Source organism: Saimiri boliviensis, chromosome 10, assembly GCF_048565385.1.
Source record: "Saimiri boliviensis isolate mSaiBol1 chromosome 10, mSaiBol1.pri, whole genome shotgun sequence".
NCBI classification, from domain to species: Eukaryota; Metazoa; Chordata; class Mammalia; order Primates; family Cebidae; genus Saimiri; species Saimiri boliviensis.
Window position 1 is genome coordinate 8,481,621 of NC_133458.1, and position 17,868 is coordinate 8,499,488.

Genomic DNA, 17,868 nt, shown 5'->3' on the forward strand with positions numbered 1-17,868 from the left:
CAGATCTCTGGTCCAGGTAAAATAAGGCACGTTAGCTTGTGCTGTCAACCCCACTGTTCCTCCATATTCCTCTATCTGCATTGATTTTGTCTCAGACTCCACCACTCTCACCCACAGATTCCAGCTCCTCTCTTTGGTGTTGCTCTGTAATTCCAAACCTCTCCCCTATGACATTATCCGCCCATTGCCTTCATAGCTAGAGAGACCCAGGTTACTGACGGCCTCTATTACTAAAGAGACAGGCAAAAAGGGAAAATAAGCTGGAACACCCGAGCCCATACTGGAGAACAAGCCTACAAGTCCTTCTTGGAAGCCACTGCACACATCAACAGGAACACCAGTGCCAAACACTGAGACTTGACATTTCCTCAGCAGCAGAGACTTTTACGGAGTTGGTTTAGGGAGTTGTGAACAGATCTTGGCAGAGGTCTTGGTAGGAAATGAAATCACTTTTCAATATACTCTTGCAGTAAACAAACAGAACAGTTCTGCCATTGGCAGCCTGAAGAGAAAGGGAATGATCATTGATGAAAATAAATGTGAAAAAAAAAAGAACAGCAAAGTGCCCACTGTAAGCAATCAAAGATTTTAATCCTTGACCCAAATCGAGTGAGAAACGCTTGATTCTTGCTCTTTGGTTGAGGAGGAATGGGGCCCAGGCCATTCCTAAGGGCCAGTGACCCTGCTGGTAGGAGTGTGGAAGGAGAACTCCAGGAATTCCAGAGAGAAAGGTGATTGTCTGGTTCAACCTACACCTAGCTAGGGCTGAATGCAAGACACACTAGGGAAGAGAGTATGTTTGGTATACAGTAAGTTACAAGGCTGTCTGTATGTAGTGGGATATACACAAAAGGATAAAGTATGTCATGAAAAACACCTGAAACAAATCAATGGGTGAAAACAACCCATAGTGCTGAGACAACTGTATATCCACATGCGAAAGAATGTTGGACGCCCTACCTTACTCTATACGCAAATATTAACTCGAAGCAGATTAAATATCCAAATATAAGAGTTAAAACAATTGAAATCTTAAAAAGAAAACAGGTATATAGCTTCATGACCTAGGACTAGGCAATAGTTTCTTAGATATGACACCAAAAGCACAAGCAACCAAGGATAAATAGGTAAATTAGGTTTCCTGAAGTTTTAGTGAAGTGTACTTGACAGACAAAAATTGCATATACTTAAGGCATATAATTTGGAGTTTTGAAATGCATGTACATTATAAAATACCACCACAGTCAAGCTAATTCACATATCATTACCTCACGTCGTTACCTTTGTGCATGGTGAGAAGACTTAAGATCTACCCTTTTAGCAAATTCCAAGGACAGTCATTCATTACTTAATGACTGGTATATGTTCAGAGAAATGCATTATTAGGCAATTTTGTCATTGTGCAAACATTATAGAGTGTATTTACACAAACCTAGGTGGTAGAGCCTACTACATAAACTGGGCTAAATGGCACAAGCTATTGTTCCTAGGTTACAGAGAGAATGAAGTCCCACTCTGTAGAGAAGGGAACAGAGGTGGCACACCCTTGAGAGATATCGCAAGTTCTGCTTCCATCGTAGCATAGGATTATATCCAGCTTTCTCACCAGAAACTATGGTGGCCAGAAGTAAGTGACACAACATTTTTCAAGTGTTGAGAGAAAAGGGTCGTACAGCATGTTAACTGCACTGAGTACTGTAGACGATTGCAACATGATGGTATTTTTGTGTGGAAACTCATATAAACATAGAGACATGGAAAACGTATGATAAAAATATAGTGTAAAAGATGAAAAATGGTACAACTGTATAGAGCATTTACCATGAATGGAGCATGCCGGACTGGAAGTTGCTCTGGGTGAGCTAGTGAGTAAGTGAGTGATGAGGGAAGGTGAAGGCCTAGGACATTACTGTACACTACTGTAGACTTTGTAAACACTGTACACTTAGGCTATACTAAATTTGTTTTTAAAATAAAGTAATTGCATTATGATATTATGACAGCTAAGATGTCATTAGGCAATAGGACTTTTTCAGCTCCAATATAATCTTAGAGGACCACCATCATATATGTGATACATCATTGATTGACCAAAACATCATCATGCATCAGTGACTACAACATTGTTAACTATAGTCACATTGCTTTACATTAGATCTCCAGAACTTATTCGGTTTGCACAACTAACATCTTATACTCTTTGACGAGTATCACCATAATTTTCATTCCCTTCGGCCTTAGGCAACTACCATTCTATGAGTTTGACTATTTTAGATGTCACAAATGAGTGAGACCTTGCACTATTTGTCTCTCTGTGTTCAACTTATTTCATTTAGCAGGATGATTGGATTTCATAAACAAAAAATCTTTGCCTACCAAAGAATGCCACTAAGAAAGTGAAAAGACGGCCGTCAGAATAAAATGAAATAAATAATATGGCTGATAAAGACCAAGTATCAGAATACATAAATAATTCTTACAACTCTAAAAAGACAAATACTCCAATTTAAAAGGGGACAAAATATTTGAATAGACATTTCTCCAAGGAAGATACAAAAATGATCAATAGACATATGAAAAGATGCTCATTATTATTGGTCATCAAGCAATACAAATCAACAATCAAAATAAAATGTCACATCAGATCCACTGGGATGGTTATAAAATTTTTAATGAAAACAATAAGAAATGTTGATGAGGCTGTGGGGAAATTAGACCCTTATACATTTCTGGTGGGTAAGTAAAATGGTACCACTGCTGTGGGAAACAATTTGGCATATCTTTTAAAAAGTTAGAAATAGATTTACCATATGACTCAGTAGTTCCGTTCTTCATATGTGCCCGAGAGAAGTGAAGGCATATGCTCATACAGAAAGTTCTACATGGATATTCACAGCAGCATTATTCATAATAACCCCAAAGTGAAAAACGACACAGATGCCTATCAACTAATGAATGTATAAATAAATATGGCATATTCATACAATGGAATATTATCTACTCATAAAAAGAAATGAAGTATAAATACATGCTACAACATGAATGAACTTTGAAAGTATTATGCTAAGAAAAAGAAGCCAGACACAAAAGACCATGTAAATACATTATTCTATTTACACAAAACATCCAGACCTGGGGTGGGCTCATGAGAGTGTCCCTAAGAGGATTTTAACTTTAGTTTCTAGCATTCTGTTGACATTTATATTCTGATTCACTTTTAAAGTTTTTCTCTACTTTTATGGTTGAATTATGTTTCCAGAAGAAAAGATAGACTGAAACTCCCATGCCTATGAGTGTGATTTTTTGGAAACAGGGTCTTTGTAAATTTAATAAATTTAATCAAGTTCATATTTAGTTGAGTTAAGATTAAAGTCATTAGAGTTAGACTTAATTCAATTTAATTGCTATCTTTATCACAAGAGGGACATTTGGACAGGGACACATGCAGAGAAAAAAACAGCCATGTGAAGTAGAGGCAGAGATTTAGAGTTTTACTACCACAAGCCAAGGAACACCGGGGACTACCAGAAACTGAAAGAGGTAAGCAAGAGTTTTCCTCTGGAGGCTTCAGAGGGAGCATGCCTTTAACAACACCTTGATTTCAGATTTTGGACTTCCTGAATGGTGTGAGAATCCATTCTTAGTAGTATAAACCACCAAATTTGTGCTACTCTGTTATGGCAGCCCTAGGAAACTGGTACATCCTCCATGTTGAGATTCTCTATTTAATCCTGGTCAACACTAATAATTATATGTTGATGCCATTCAGGGGATGAAAGGGAAGGTAGTACATAAGTGTGGGTAGGCAGGGCAGTGAGGGGAGTACAGGCTCCTCTCAACCACTCTCCTCTGAGAAAGGCATGGTGGTGGCAGCAGTGACCAAAGGAGCACATTGGTTCTAAAGGACCGGGTGCTGACCGAAACCAAAGCCAAGGCCTGCTATAGAACTAAGGGACGTTCAAGCACAAAGTGATCCTGGAGAAGGATATCCACAAGGAAAAATTTAAAAGTCCTCTGAGACTTACACTCCTGACACCTAAACATATTGGAACGGGGAGAGGGTGCCTAAAATCTGTAGAGAGGGAACAGAGGTGGCACACTTTTGAGAGGTATATCAAGCTCTGCTTTCATCATAGCGTGTAGGGTTATATCCAGATTTCTCACCAGAAAGCACGTTGGCCAGAAGTAAGTGACACAACATTTTTCAAGTGTTGAGAGAAAAGGGTTGTCAACCCAAAATCCTATAGCCAGAGAAACATTTTTCAGGAATAAAAGAGGAATCAAGATATTATCGGATGAAAAGAAATTAGGAGAATTTGTCGCCAGCAGACCTCTCTGAAAGACTAAAAGAAGTCCTATAAACAAAAAGGAAATAACGTAAGAAGGAACTTGGAACACTAGCATGGAAGAAAGAACTCAGTAAGCAAAAATATGAAGAAATATAACAGGTTATTCTTTTGAGTTTTCTAATATGATTGATGGTTGAATAAAATATTACAACATTGTCCAGTGTGGTTCTAAGTTTATGTAGAAAACATTTACAACAATGTATATTGTAAATAGGGGAAGTTAAAGGGATGTAAAAAAAAAAAAAGTAAAGTTTATATGTTTCACACAAACTGGAAAAAAGCTTCAGTGGACTGTGATAAGTTGTGTGTATATATGTTAATACCTAGCTCAATCACTTTAAAAGTTATATAGAAAAATACATTTAAAAAACATTATGTATGGGGTAAGCATATGTGATTATTACTTGTCAATTAAAAATAAATTTTGAGGCCGGGTATGGTGGCTTATGTTTTTAATCCCAGCACTTTGGGAGGCTGAGGTGGACAGATTACTTGAGACCAGAAATTTGAGACCAGCCTGGGCAGCATGGTAAACCCCTGTCTCTACAAAAAATATAAATTAGCCAGGCGTGGTGGTGCATGTCTGTGGTCCCAGCTACTCAGGAGGCTGAGGTGTGAGGATCACTTGGGCCTGAGAGGTCGAGGCTGCAGTAAGCCGTAATAGCACCACTGCACTCCAGCCTGGATGACAGAATGAGACCATATCTCAATAAATAAATAAAACAAATATAAAATTTAAAAACACTGTATATTAATCAAAATAGAATTCTGAAAAGTATTCAGGTATACCACAGGGAATGTAGGAGAGAAATAAATAAATGAAAATCAGAGAAAAATAAAGCAAAATTCCTGACTTATGCCCTAATATACCAATAATCATACTAACTACAATGGGCCTAAATACACCAGTTAAAAGACAAAAATTCATAGAATAGATTAAAAACTATGACCTGATTCTATGATTTTACAAAAAAAAAAATTGTTTCAAATATAACAATAGAGAAAGGTTGAAAATAAAAGGATGAATATATATATTTAATATATAATATTTGGATGATATATATTATTCAAAAGAAAAATGAATGGTTATATTAATATCAGATATTAGATAAAGGAGACTTCAGAGCAAATAAAATTATCAGATACAGAAAGAGACATTTTATAGGCCAACCCACCAAGAAGACAGAGCATTCTAAATGTGTATTACCAAGCAAGCTGCAAAATATATGAAGCATAACTAATAAAACTGAAAGGAGAAATAGACAAACCTATAACTATAATTGGAGACTTTACACTCCTCTCTTAGAAACTGTAGAACAACTTCACAGAAAATGAGAAAAGATATACAAGAATTCAACAACATCATCAACCAACAAGATCTAATTGGTATTTGTAGAACACCCCTCCCAGCAATAGAATACACATTATCTCCAAGTGACCATGGAACATATACTAAGATAGACCATATCCTGATTTTTGAAATAACCCTCAACAAAATTAGAAGAGAATTGAAATCATACAGAGTATGTTCTCTGACTCAGTGGAATCAATAACGAAAATAAGATAAATATCCAAACATGTAGAAACTTAACATCATCAATAGACTGGATAAAGAAAATGTGGCACATATACACCATGGAATAATACACAGCCATTAAAAATGATGAGTTTGTGCCCTTCATGGGGACATGGATGAATCTGGAAACCATCATTCTCAGCAAACTGACACAAGAACAGAAAACCAAACACCATATGTTATCACTTATAGGCGGATGTTGAACGATTAGAACACATGGACACAGGGATGGGAGCATCACACACTGTGGTCAGTAGAGGTGCACTAGGGGAGGGACAGCAGAGGAGGGGAGGGAGGAGAGAGATGATGAGGGGAGAAATACCAGATATAGGTGATGCGGGGATGAAGGTAGCAAACCACCTTGCCATTTATGTACCTATGCAACAATCCTGCATTATCTGCACATGTACCCCAGAACCTAAATTACAATAAAAAAGAGAAACTTTTATAATTTATAATCCTTTGGATATATCGTTCTATTATAAGGACACATGCACACAAATGTTCATTGCAGCACTGTTTACAATAGCAAAGACCCAGAACCAACCCAAATGCCCATGGATGATAGACTGTACAGGGAAAATGTGGCACATATACACCATGGAATATTACGCAGCCATAAAAAAAACAATGAGTTCATGTCCTTTGTAGGGACATGGATATACCTGGAAACCATCATTCTCAGCAAACTGACACAAGAACAGAAAAGCAAACACCTCATGCTCTCACTCATAGGCTGGTATTGAACAATGAGAATAGATGGACACAGGGAGGGGAGCATCACACACTGGGGTCTGTTGGGGGGAACAAGGGGAGGGACAGTGGGAGGTGGGGAGTTGAGGAGAGATAACATAGGGAGAAATGCCAGATATAGGTGATGGGGAGGAAGGCAGCAAACAACACTACCATGTATGTACCTATGCAACAGTCTTGCATGTTCTTCACATGTACCTAAAATGCAATAAAATATATTTTTAAAAAAGAAACTTAACAACACACTTCTAAATAATTTGTAAGCCAAAAAGAAAGTCCAAAAAAATTATATCAAACTCAATAATGTGAAAATAAAATATATCAAAATTTGTGAGACACATCTGAAGCAAAGCTAAGAGGGAAATCTATAGCACTAAATGCATACCTTTAAAAAGATTAATATATTAATAAATTAATAATCTAAACTCCCATCTCAAGAACCTAGGGAAAGAAGAGCAAAATAAGCCTATTGCAAGCAGAAGGAAGGAAATTATAAACATAAGTGCACAAAACAGTGAAACAGAAAACAAAAAGTAGAGAAAATTAATGAAACAACAAATTCTTTGAAAAGATTAATAAAATTGAAAACTCTCTAGCAAGAGTAACAAAAAAAAGAAGATAAAAATTACCAATGCAAGGAATGAAGCAGGGGTATCATTATAGACCCTTTAGACATCAAAAGGATAACAAGAGAATACTATGAACGACTCTACACACGTAAATTTGGCAACTTAGATGAAATAAGCCAATTCCTAGATAAAAGAAAGTACTACAACTCATTCCATTTGAAATGAGTAATTTGAATAGCCCTATAACAACTTAAGAAATTGAATTGATTTGGCTGTCTTTAAGTTTGTTATTGATGTATAGGAACACTTGTGATTTTGCACATTGATTTTGTATCCTGAGACTTTGCTGAAGCTGCTTATCAGTTTCAGGAGATTTTGGGCTGAGACGATGGGGTCTCCTAGATATACAATCATGTCATCTGCAAATAGAGACAATTTGACTTCCTCCTTTCCTATTTGAATACCCTTTATTTCCTTTTCTTTCCTGATTGCTCTGGCGAGAACTTCCAGTACTATATTGAATAGGAGTGGTGAGAGAGGGCATCCTTGCCTAGTGACGGATTTCAAAGGGAATGCTTCCAGTTTTTGCTCATTCAGTATAATATTGACTGTTGGTTTGTCATAGATAGCTTTTATTATTTTGAGATACATTCCGTGAATATCTAGATTATTGAGGGTTTTTAGCATAAAGGGCTGTTGAATTTTTTCAAAGACCTTCTCTGCATCAATTGAGATAATCATGTGGCTTTTGTCTTTGGTTCTGTTTATGTGGTGAATTACGTTTATAGACTTGCATACATTGAACCAGCCTTGCATCCCCGGGATGAAGCCTACTTGATCATGGTGGATAAGCTTTTTGATGTGCTGTTGCCATTGGCTTGCCGGTGTTTTATTGAAGATTTTTGCATCTATGTTCATCATGGATACTGGCCTGAAGTTTTCTTTTCTTGTTGAGTCTCTGCCGGGTTTTGGTATCAGGATGACCTCTTCAAGGAGAACTACAAGCCACTGCTCAATGAAATAAGAGAGGACACACACATATGGAGAAACATTCCATGTTCATGGTTAAGAAGAATCAGTATCGTGAAAATGGCCATACTGCCCAAAGTAATTTACGCATTCAACGCTATCCCCATCAAGCTACAAATGACCTTCTTCACAGAACTGAAAAAAAAAAAACACCTTAAACTTCATATGGAACCAAAAGAGAGCCCACATAGCCAAGTCAATTCTAAGCAAAAAGAACAAAGCAGGAGGCATCACACTACTTGACTTCAAACTATACTACAAGACTACAGTAATCAAAACAGCATGGTACTGGTACCAAAACAGAGGTATAGACCAATGGAACAGAACAGAGGCCTCGGAGGCAACACAACATATCTACAACCATCTAATCTTTGACAAACCTGACAAAAACAAGCAATGGGGAAAGGATTCCCTGTTTCATAAATGGTGTTGGGAAAACTGGCTAGCCATGTGCAGAAAGCAGAAACTGGACCCCTTCCTGACACCTTACACTAAAATTAACTCCAGATGGATTAAAGACTTAAACATAAGACCTAACACCATAAAAACCCTAGAAGAAAATCTAGGCAAAACCATTCAGGACATAGACGTAGGCAAGGACTTCATGACCAAAACACCAAAAGCATTGGCAACAAAAGCCAAAATAGACAAATGGGACCTAATCAAACTCCACAGCTTCTGCACGGCAAAACAAACAGTCATTAGAGTGAATCAGCAACCAACAGAATGGGAAAAAAATTTTGCAGTCTACCCATCTGACAAAGGGCTGATATCCAGAATCTACAAAGAACAAAAACAGATTTACAAGAAAAAAACAAACAAGCCCATTCAAAAGTGGGCAAAGGATATGAACAGATACTTTACAAAAGAAGACATACAGGAGGCCAACAGGCATATGAAAAAATGCTCATCACCACTGGTCATCAGAGAAATGCAAATCAAAATCACATTTAGATACCATCTCACACCAGTTAGAATGGCGATCATTAAAAAATCTGGAGACGACAGTTGCTGGAGAGGATGTGGAGAAATAAGAACACTTTTACACTGTTGATGGGAGTGTAAATTAGTTCAACCATTGTAGAAGACAGTGTGGTGATTCCTCAAGGACCTAGAAATAGAAATTCCATTTGACCCAGCAATCCCATTACTGGGTATATATCCAAAGGATTATAAATCGTTCTACTATAAGGGCACATGCACATGAATGTTCATTGCAGCACTGTTTACAATAGCAAAGACCTGGAACCAACCCAAATGCCCATGGATGATAGACTGGACAGGGAAAATGTTCCATATAAAATTCCATATACACCATGGAATATTATTCAGCCATCAAAAACGATGAGTTCATGTCCTTTGTAGGGACATGGATAAACCTAGAAACCATCATTCTCAGCAAACTGACACAAGAACAGAAAATCAAACACTACATGTTCTCACTCGTAGGCAGGTGTTGAACAATGAGAACACATGTACACAGGGAGGGGAGCACTACACACTGGGGTCTGTTGGGGGGAAATAGGGGAGGAACAGCGTGGGGTGGGGAGTTGGGGAGAGATAGCATGGGGAGAACTGCCAGATATAGGTGAAGGGGAGGAAGGCAGCAAATCACACTGCCATGTGTGTACCTATGCAACAATCTTGCATGTTCTTCACATGTACCCCGAAACCTAAAATGCAATTTAAAAAAATAGAAAAATGATCTATGAACAAAAATGGAAAAAAACTGAATTCATAACTTCAAAATACTACAAATGATATCTCTATATTCAGATGGCTTCACTGGAGATTTCTACCAAACTTTTAAGAAATTAACACAAATTCTACAATCTCCTCCAAAAAATACAGAGGAGAAGACCCTCTCTTCCTCTTTTTATGAAGCTAGTATTGATTATTCTGATATTGAAGCCAGGTAAAATTAGTGCAAAGAAAGAAAACTACCGATCAATATTCTTCAAGGATACAGATATAAAAAAACCTTAACAAAATTTCAGCAAATAAAATTCAGCATTATATAAAAAGAATTAAACATCATGAACAAGTAGAGTTTATTTTAGGGATTTAAGGCTTATTCAATATTTTAACATCAATCAGTATAATCTACCACATTAACAGGCTAAAAACTATATAACCATGTTAATCAATGCAGAAAAGACATTTGAGAAAATTCAACATTTATGCATTAAAAAAACTCTCAAAAATTAGAGAATCTACCAAAAAACCCTTACAGTTAGTATTGTACTTAATGGTAAAAGAATAAATGCTTTCTCCCAAGATTGAAAACCAAGCAAGATATCTGCTTTTGTCACTCTTAGTGCTTCAAGTTTCAGCAAGTGAAATAAAATAAGAAATAGAAATGCAAGGAAAACAGAAAAGGAAGAAGTAAGATGGCATCAATTTTCAAATGACACCATTGTCCAGGCCCTGGATTTCAAGTACAAAACTGGGTAGCCATTTGGACAGACACTGAGCTAGCTGCGGGAGTTTTCTTCATACCCTAGTGGCACCTGAAACTCCAGCAAGACAGAACCATTCACTCTCCTGGAAAGGGGACTTTATCCAGGGAGCCAAGTGGTCTAGCTCAGTAGATCCCACTCCCATGGACCCTAGCAAGCTAATATCCACTTGCTTGAAATGCTCACTGTCAGCACATCTGCCTGAAGTTGACTTGGGATGCTTCAGCTTGGTGGGGGGAGGGGCACCCACCATTACTGAGGATTGAGTAGGTGATTTTCCCCTCACAGTGTAAGCAAAGCCACAGGAAAGTTTGAACTGGGCAGAGCCCACCTCATTTGGGCACAGACACTGTATCCAGAATGTCTCTCTAGATTCCTTCCAGAATTTTTTTTTTAGATTTTCTAGTTTGTTTGCATAGAGGAGTTTATAGTATTTTCTGATGGTAGTTTGAATTTCTGTGGAATCGGTGGTGATAACCCTTTTATCATTTTTTATTGTATCTATTTGATTCTTCTCGTTTCTTCTTTATTAGTCTGGCACTATAGTGGTCTATCTATTTTGCTGAATTTTTCAAAAAACCAGCTACTAGTGTCATTGATTTTTTTAAGGGGTTTGTGTCTCTATCTCCAGTTCTGCTCTGATCTTTGTTATTTCTTGTCTTCTGCTAGCTTTTGAATTTGTTTTCTCTTGCTTCTGTAGTTTCTTTCAATTGTGATGTTAGGGTGTTGATTTTAGATCTTTCCTGCTTCCTCTTGTGGGCATGTAATGCTATCAATTTCCCTCTACACACTGGTTTAAATGTGTACCAGAAATTCTGGTATGTTGTACTTTTGTTCTCATTGGTCTCAAAGAACATCTTTATTTCTGCCTTCATTTTGTTATTTACTCAGTAGTTATTCAGGAGCAGGTTGCTTAGTTTCCATGTAGTTGTGCTGTTTTGAGTGAGTTTTTAAACGCTGAGTTCTAATATAATTGCACTGTGGTCTGAGAGACTGTTATGATTTCCATTATTTTGCATTTGCTGAGGAGTGTTTTACTTCCAATTATGTGGTCAATTTTAGAATAAGTGCAATGCGGTGCTGAGAAGAATATATATTCTGTTGATTTGGGGTTGAGAGTTCTGTAGATGTCTGTTAGGTCTGCTTGGTCCAGACCTGAGATCAAGTCCTGAATATTTTTGTTAGTTTTCTGTCTCGTTGATCTGTCTAATATTGACAGTGGGGTGTTAAAGTCTCCCACTATTATTGTGTGGGAGTCTAAGTTCTTGTAGGTCTCTAAGAACTTGCTTTGTGAATCTGAGTGCTTTATGAATCTAAGAACTTGCTTTATAAACCTTTGTTTAGATGCATAAACAAAGCCACCCACTGTGCAAGATCAGGAACCCTAATCTAAAATGGTTCATTCTCCTTCTGTCCCTTCATGCATCTCTTCAGATCCTAACCCACCCACTTAGTAGTAAGATGATGGGAAATTGGGAAATGAAACCTTAAGTCAAAGGTTAGTGGGAAGAAGTCTGAATTACAAAACAGTTTCTCTTTGGTCATCTGCGCTCAATTTTAAGGAAAATAAGGACCTTATACATGTTTGGAAATAGTATGCGTTATTACAGAAGGTATGTTGAAATCTCCAACTATAATTGGGGATTCGTCTATTTCTCCATTCATTTCTGTCAATTTTCACTTCTTGAATTTTGAAGTTCACTTATTTTTTAAAACTGTTAGTTTTTAACTAGGTGTGTGCACAGCCAGTATTGTTATATTTTCTCGATGAATTAACGTACTTATTGTCATGAAGTGTTCTTCTTTATCCCTGGTGAAGAGATAGCATTGTTCTAAAGCCCACTTTGATAACTAATATAGCCATTGCCATTTTTTTATGTCTGATATATGCATGATATGTATCTTTTTTAGTTCTTCTGCTTTTAACCCATTGTGTCTTTATATTTAAAGTGGACTTTCCTTTAGATAGCATACAGTGAGGTCTTGCTTTTTTATCCAATCCGTCAACGTGTTTTATAATTGGAGCATTTAGACATTTAATCTAATATGATTATCAATATGGTTGTGTTTAAATTCATGATTTTGCTATTCATTTTTATTTGTTCCAACTATTCTTTTTTATGCCAACATTTTCGGGTTTTTTAAAGACAGGGTCTTGCTCTGTCACCCATGCTGGAGTGCAGTGGCATGATCTCAGCTGACTGCAATATCTGCCTCTGGATTCAAGAGATTCTCCTGCCTCAGCCTCCCAAGTAGCTACGACTACAGGTGCACACCACCACGCCAGGCTAGTTTTTGTTTTTGTTTTTGTTTAGTAGAGATGGGGTTTCACCATGTTGTTCAGACCGGTCTCGAACTCCTGACCTCAGGTGATCCACCTGGCTTGGTCTCCCAAAGTGCCGGGATTACAGGTGTGAGGCACTGCACCAGGTCTTTTATGGCAACTTTTTAAATTTTCATTTTATTTCCACTATTGCTTTATTAGCCACACCTTATTTTATTCTCTGTACATCGCATTCTACCGTCGGTAAATATTATGTCGCTTCATCTACAGGACTTTTATAACGTTATACTTTCACTCCCTTTCTTCCATCTTCTGCATTATTGTTGTCAAAGATTTTACATTTACATAAAAGGTAAATTCAATGAAAATGCTTTCAAGAGTATATCATCTCTCTTTCAAATAATTTTTAAAGAATATTTTGTATTTATCCAAGTATTTACTATTTTTGATCTCTTATTCTTTTGTGGAAATCTCAGTTGACATCGATTTTCATTTTCCACCCAGTTGACCTATCTCATGGATCAGTCCTGAGCAGCCTATTGTCCAATGTCTGGAAACAATTCCTTTATATATTTCACTATTTTTCTGGTTGTTTATGGAAGTAGGATAAATAACGGTTCCCATTACTCTATCATGGCCAGAAACAAAAGATTTTTACCCCATTTCTTTTCTTGCAATGTATTTATTAAAAATCCTATATAAATTGTACTGTTGCTTTTTCTCCATTCTGCATTTTTCTGTTTGATATCACTTGCCATGGTCCTCAGTCTCACACACTTTTATAAACTGGAATTTAGTTGTGTTTGATTTGATCAGAGAGATCACAATCAAGTTCAATTTTTTGACAATGTTACTCATAGATGGTGTTGTGTATTTCCATCAGGGGGCACTTGATGCCTTGCTTTTGCTCTTTTTATGTTAGCAGTTATTGAGGAGCATTGTACAGATTTGTCAGTTTATTGCATATTGCAAAATGGTGATACTGTATTCTAACATGTCCTTTCTGTTAAGTAGCTAGAATATTTTAATTAAGATATTCCCTTCCTCTTCAATTATTTAGAGGCTGGAAGAACAGTTTATACAGGCAAGGCAGAAGAATTGCTTGATAAACCCAGGATGAGTTACAAATGAATAAAACATTTAAATGCTAGAAAAAAAAAATTTAAGTCTTAGAAGGAAACAGAAAACAATTCCATTAAAATCTATACATGTAGAAGGTATGACTCAAAAATCAGACATACACATAATTTGATTAATTTGCCTACATAATAGTAATACACTTCTACATAACAAAAACAAAGTAAAATATGACAACCTGAAAAATAGTATTTGTAACTCATAGAATAGACAAGTGACTAAGCTCTTATTGTATAGAGTGTCAGGCTGGGCTTACTTCTTGTAACAAGTGTATCACTGTAGGGCTGGATATCAATAGCTGGGGATGCTGGACATGTGTGAAGACAGAGAGTGTGTGGGAACTCAGTGCTTTCTGCTCAATTTTGCTGTGAATCTAAAACTGCTGTAAAAAATAAAGTTTACTGTTTATAAAAATGTAAAAGTCCAACAATTCATTGTAAAAATGGACAAAATATGTGAAAAAATTAACAGAAATACAAACTGATATTAAACATACGAAAAGATGCTTAATCTCAATCACATGGAGAGAAATGCAAATTCAGATGCACTGAGATATGATTACTCCCCATCGGATTTTCTTTTTTTTTTTTTAATTTATTTATTTAACTTAGGTGCATACTGTATCTGGCATTTCTCCCCATATTATCCCTCCCCACCCTCTCCACCCTCCCCTCCCTCCCATCCTCTGCTGTCTCTCCCCTACTCACCCTCAACTGCCCCCAGTGTGTGATGCTCCTCTCCCTGAGTCCACAAGTTCTCACTGTTCAACACCCACCTATGAATGAGAACATGAGGTGTTTGGTTTTCTTGTGTCAGTTTGCTGAGAATGATGGTTTCCAGATTCATCCAAGTCCCTACAAAGGACACGAACTCATCATTTTTTGTGGCTTCGTAGTATTCCATGGTGTATATGTGCCACATTTCCTTTGTCCTGTCTATCATTGATGGGCATTTGGGTTGGTTCCAGGTCTTTGCTATTGTACACAGGGCTGCAATGAACATACGTGTGCATGTGTCTTTATGGTAGAATGATTTATAGTTCTTTGGGTATATGCCCAGCAATAGGATTGCTGGGTCAAATGGAATTTCCATTTCTAGATCCTTGAGAAATCGCCACACTGTCTTCCACAATGGTTGGACTAATTGACACTCCCACCAACTGTGTAAGAGTGTTCCTACTTCTCCACATCCTCCCCATCAGATTTTCAAAACCCATGACATGAGAACAAACAGGCACCTTCACACTTCATTAGTGAAAATGCAGAATAGCACGATCTGTATAGAGTGAAATCCAGCAAACAATGAAGTACTGTTTGAAACTGCAAAGTTTTAGAAATATCCCAAATGAAGCAAATTAACAGAATGCAGGTATTGATATGCAAAGGACTGTCGCTGTATAATGTACAGTTGTATAAAATAAATTAGAGACTCTCTAGATGCTGATTTGGGGCAATTCCCATGATATGTTGTTAAGTGAAAAGAACAAGATTTAGAGCCATATAAACAGTATGCTACCTTTTATGCTAAAAAAAGATAAGGAAATTAAGAATATATGGTCAGGCACATAGGCTCACCTATAATCCCAACACTTTGGGAGGCCAAGGTGGGAGGATTTCTTGAAGCCAGGAGCTTGAGACTAGCTTGGGCAATATAGTGAGACCTTCCCCGCCCCATCTGTGAAAAACAAATTTTAAACTAGCTGGGCATGATGACACATGCTGATAGTCTTAGCTATTTGGAGGCTGAGGCAGGAAGACCACAGGCTCAGGAGTTCAAGGCTGCAGTGAACTATGATGGTGCCACTGCACTCCAACATAGGTGACAGAGGGAGACACAGTATTTGAAAAAAGAAAGAAAGAAATTAAGAATGTGTACTAAGATTCTATTATATTTTTAGAAAGAAACAATGTAAGCATACCCAAGAAACAACGGTTACTTTTAGAAAACTGTGGGAGAATCAGGTAGGCAAGGTGGAATCAAGATACCTTAATATTTGCCATTTCATATTCTTCTGGCTTTTGAATCATTTAAATATATTATTTATTCAAAAATTACATGTAAAAAGAGTCCCCAGTCTTCCGTGTCAAGAAGTCTTAATATATTTTTTACACTTAAATTTATTTTATTTTGTTTCCAAAGGAGAATGTAACATCTGTGCTGTGTTGCGGTTGTGAGAGCAGCCTGCCCCAACAACCAAACAGACGGCTGTTGCACCATTATCTGTACAGAATTTAATTCTCTGGCTGAACCTTACCTGACATTTACTGTTTGTTTTGTTTTGTCTCACAAATGTAAGGAGAAAAGTGGATTTTCAGAAACAGTCATCCATTAATGATTAAAACTGAAAACAAGTATCAGAAGCCCCAGAGATTGTTCTAAAAAATTGTGTACTAAGAGTTAGTAGTAGCTAGAGGTGATTCATTCATTCATTTAAAGGGGAAATAGTTTGTAATGTTAAGCTGATTATCACAGTACTTTTGGGGAAGATAAATGTGATTGAAATATTTTGGTAAGCTCTTGGAGTGAAACAGAAAAACAGATTGCCTCCCCCACCAGGAACGACCCTGGATAACTTATACAAAACCTTGTCTTGCAGTGTCATTGGATTTATGTAAAGCTATTTTCTTTTTATTTAATTTTATTTTTTTAATTTGAGACAGAGTCTCGCGCTGTCACCAGGTACCAGGCTGGAGTGCAGTAGCAATCTTGGCTCACTGCAACCTCCGCCTCCCAGGTTCGAGCAATTCTCCTTCCTCAGCCTCCTGGGTAGCTGGGACTACAGGCGCATGCCACCAAGCCCACCTAATTGTTGTTTTTTTTTTTGTTTTTGTTTTTGTTTTTTTTGTATTTTTAGTAGAGAAGGGGTTTCACCATGTTGGCCAGGATGGTCTTGATCTCTCGACCTCGTGATCCAACCACCTCGGCCTCCCAAAGTGCTGGGATTACAGGCTTGAGCCACCATGCCCGGCCCATTTTCTTAAAACATTTGAATCTGAATTTTACCTTTACTTGTCCCTTGGCATCTCTTTTATAACCAAACATATCTTAATTTCCCCTGAGTACAGACGGACACCTACAACAGAATTTAGTACATGTTGATGTGCTTAGAGAGACCAAAAAAGTAAGTATGTTAATACTTTTCGAACCACTATTCACATTCCAGGTCTTACTGTTTAGATTCAGAGTGCTGGTGAGTCTCTTCTTTCCTCCATAGCTTTGAATAATAGCATCTATACACAAAGAATGGAGTCGGTTGGGCAAATGATCACCTTTTCATCCAAAACACAGGCCCCCCCAATATGTTGGAGTGAAGAACACAGCGAGAATCAAAGTTCAAAGTAAGACTTCCCAGACCTTCTTCCTAAATGGAATAGTGTGAGCCCAGATTGCAACTCAGCTATCATACCAATACACACCACAAAAAATTAGACCGAGAAGAGTAAACCTGAAGAGGAAAAGAGTAGCCTGAATCTGCCCAAAATAGACCTACCCCAGTCAGCTTACAACATGGAAACAGGAAGCCCCAGTCAGGCTACCTACACATGGGTGCAGGGTGATCTAGGAACCCAAGAGAAGGAACATGGAATCCTGGTTTGAGGCAAAGTAACATTAGCAGCGAGAACTAAAATACAATCTAAAAGCTACTGGTGAGTTGGTAATATGTAGTACAGACAAAAACCATAGTTTCCTACGATCAATAACAAACATATTT

General features: G+C 37.3%; 1 protein-coding gene across 1 annotated transcript in view; it reads right to left on the reverse strand.

Moving 5' to 3' along the window:
• GIMAP7 (GTPase, IMAP family member 7) overlaps window positions 1–17,868 on the reverse strand; it is a 57,674-nt gene that overhangs the window by 25,673 nt on the left and 14,133 nt on the right. The window lies entirely within an intron of this gene.